Here is a 3,830-nt window from a genome sequence, read left to right on the forward strand (position 1 = left end):
TCGCAGATTATTCTAAGCTGTGGCAAGTTGATATTTAAAACTAACCATCATAGGCACCAACTCTACAGGCTTCTTTCTATACATGGTCATGCTTCTAGGCAGCAAAGTTCAGGCACAAAATGTGTGTTTTCTGAAGCTTCCAGACCTGACAATGGTGGCATGGTGAAACAGTCACGGACTTGGAGCAAGCCAGATATTGGTTCAAATCCCCATCTTTCATAATAACTAGAGCTGCGATCTAAAACAAGTCATCTCAATATCTCTGTCCTTGTCTTCTCAATTATGAAATAAGAGTGATGCTGAGTTCATAGGGTTCATTTGAATATAAAATAAAATGCTGTTTACAAAGGCTGTACATAACTGATATTACGTCCCCACATTGATTCCAGTTCCTCAGATATTCATATGCTTAGGCTGAGAGGCCTTTTATCATGGACAAATCTTGACCCTCAAAACTTTTAGAATAAGGATCACACTGATAATAAGAGGCAGAAGTTTGTTCCAAAAATTGGAAAAGAAGAATTCCATCAATAGGCCAATGAGGGTATCCTTATCAACCATTAGCAAATCTAAGAGATTCATCATCTGTCTTAGTGATGGTTTCTATTGCTGTGAAGAGACACCATGATCACAGCAATTCTTATAAAGGAAAGAATTTAACTGGGGCTGGCTTTCAGTTCAGAGGTTTAGTCTACTGTTATCGTAGAAGGAAGGATGGTGATACACAGGCAGACTCGGTGCTGGAGAGGTAGCTGAGAGTTCTAGGTCTGGATTAGTAGGCATCAGAAAGACAGTGACACTGGGCCGACCTTGGACTTCCAAAACTCCAAAGCCCACCCTCAGTAACACACCTCCTCTAACAAGGCCACACTCCCTCCAACAAAGCCAAAACTCCCAATAGTGCCACTCTCTGTGAGCCTATAGGGGCCATTTTTATTCAAACCACCACATTCTACTCCCTGCCCCCTCTGGGCTTGTAGCCATATCATAATGCAAAAAAGAATTCAGTCCAACTTCAAAAGTCCCCATAGTGTATCAGTTTCAACTCTGTTTAGAAGTCCAAAGTCCAAAATCTCTTCTGAGACTCATGGCAATCTCTTAACTGTAACCCCTATAAAATCAAAATAAAAAAAGCAGGTCACATACTTCCAATATATATTGGCACAGGACATGCATTACTGTTTCAAAAAAGGAGGAATAGTGAGAAAATACTGGACTGAAACAAGACCGAAAACCAGCTGGGCAAACTCCAAACTCTGCATATGCATGTCTGATGTCAAAGTGCTCTGCAGATCTCCAACTCCTTTCAACTTTGTTGACTGAGATACACTTCTTTCTTTTAGGCTGGTTCCACTCCCTGTGAGCATCTTTCCTCCGCAATTATCCCATGACTCTGGCATTTCCAACGTCTTGGGGTCTCCAAGGCAATCCAGGCTTCACTTTCACAGCTTCCCACAGTGGCCTCTGTGGACCTCCATGCAGGGACAGCCCTGACACAAGCCTCGCTTGCTTCCCTAGTTACAGAGGGAGATTCTATAACGCCTTTCTTGACTTTAAAGTCAGAGCCCTATGGCCGAAGCTGCCAAGTTCTGCTGTCTGCTGGGGCTGTAACAAGGCCCCCTCATTTAAATACATTTTCATCAGCTTTCTGCTTTGGATGGTTTCCTTCAACTGCCTAAGCTTGGCTGTCCTGGAACTTGATCCACCAGCCTCTACCTTCTGAGTGTTGAGATTAAAGGTGTGCACTACCATACCTGTCCCTGTGTTTTTCTTTAATTCCTTTTCACAAGTTGGAAGCTTAGCTGGGTGGAGTCTTGCTCTGAGGTCACCACTCCCTTTATTCCACGTAGTGTCAGGGTTTCCTTTAATCTGTTCACACTTCCTGGTGCTCCTTTTCTCTTCTACCTGTACATTTTGTGTTTTTCCTTGCTCAGCTTTCTCCTTTTCATTATAGATCTGAGTAAGACTGGCCACTAATAACTCCACAACACAGTCAACCAACACTCGACTGTTTTGAAATCTCCTCTGCAAACACAATTAATCCAAACTTCAATTTAACCTCAGGCAGAGATTTTTTTTGGATAAGAGCAGAAAGCAGACACATTATTGACCAAAGTATCACAAGGTTTGTCTCTAGGCCATATACTAATATTACCCTGAAGCCTTTTGAGCCAGTTCGCCATAGTTCAAATCCCCCTCAGCACCACTGTCATCCGTGTTCCTACTAGGATGGTCCATTAAGTCCCGTTTAAAATGTCCAATCACTTTTTCAGTCCAAAGTCCCAAAGTGTTATATATTCCTCTAAACAAAAGCATGCTCCGGCCTATCATAGCAAAACCCTGCTATCAGCTTCTGTCTCACTTAGGGTTTCTATTACTATTACTGTGAAGACACACCATGACCACAACAACTCCTATAAAGGAAAGAATTTAACTGGGGCTGGTTTAGAGTTCAGAGGTTTAGTCCATTGTCACCATGACAGGAAGCATGGGTGGCATGCAGGCAGACACGGTGCTGGAGAGGTAGCTGAGAGGTCTACATCTGGATCAGCAGGCAGCAGGAAGAGAGAGACACTGGGCCTGGCTTTTGAAACTCCAAAGCCCACCCCAGGGATGCACTTCCTTCAACAAGGCCACACCTACTCCGACAAGACTACACCTCCCAATAGTTCCACTCCATGTCAGTCTATGGAATAGTCCCTCATTTATTCTATTATTAGTCTTTCTCACCTCTTTTTCCCTTTCACTCTCTCTTAAGACATTGCTTTAAGTAGCCAAGGCTGCTCTTGAACTTTTGATTTTCCTGCATTTACTGAATGAATGCTGGGATTACAGGGCTATACCTCCAGGCCCATCACTATTCATTTATTGTAGACAGTTTATCTGTACACCTTTTATGTACAGGTGTAGTTCTAAATTCTTTGATAGAGTATAACTACCATAATTTTCATGACAAAAATTAGAATATGAAAACATGCATGAGCATGAGATTGCTGCTTCCCTATCCAGATGAAAGTATTTGGTTAAATCAATAAAAATGTCCAGGGTAGGGTAACATGATTGTAGAGTGGAAAAACATGCATTTTTGTGTTTTAGCATGGACTTTTAATTTGTATTCAGAATATATTATTCTTTGTGTCTGGATTTAAGCTATAGCTTTAATTTTTATTTTATGCCACACATTCCTTAATGCTTGGGCAACTTGAGAGGATTTATGGTTGAAGTTTTGAAGCTTGTGGAAATACAACTGGAACATTTGCCACTAATTTGAAATTTCTTTTCAAGAATTGATACATTGAACAAAAGACCTTCAGCCAGGGCAGTGGTGGCACATGCCTTTAATCTCAGCACCCTGTCTCACCCCCCCCCCAAAAAAAAGACCTTAAAATACTGATCTTGACAACAAAAAAGTGTTAGAACCATATTTTTGTCCTTCATGACATTTTTTTCTTTGTTGGAATAGATAATACCATTCAGAGAAATTGAACTCTGTATATACAATGGCCATGTATTTGATCATTAACTGGCTGTTTCTCTGGATGGTAGAGTGTTAAGTGATTGTTATTTACATTTTAAAAACATTTCTATTGTTTTCATATGTGTGTGCTACTTTCCTAATCAAAGATGTTATTCCTTTCACTCCCATTAGCAATAAAATGATGGCATTATCTATTCCAATGTATCAATTCTTGAAAAGAAATTTACCTTAAAGCTGTTTGTCTCTATTGTGAATAATGCAAATATAACATTCTTATTTATTTATCATTTTATATGTGTGGATGTGTCGCCTTCATGTATGTCTGTGTGCCACTTGTACGCCTGGTGTTTAT

This window comes from Peromyscus californicus, unplaced genomic scaffold, assembly GCF_007827085.1.
Source record: "Peromyscus californicus insignis strain IS unplaced genomic scaffold, ASM782708v3 Scaffold_9__1_contigs__length_137607984, whole genome shotgun sequence".
In the NCBI taxonomy this organism is placed as follows: domain Eukaryota; kingdom Metazoa; phylum Chordata; class Mammalia; order Rodentia; family Cricetidae; genus Peromyscus; species Peromyscus californicus.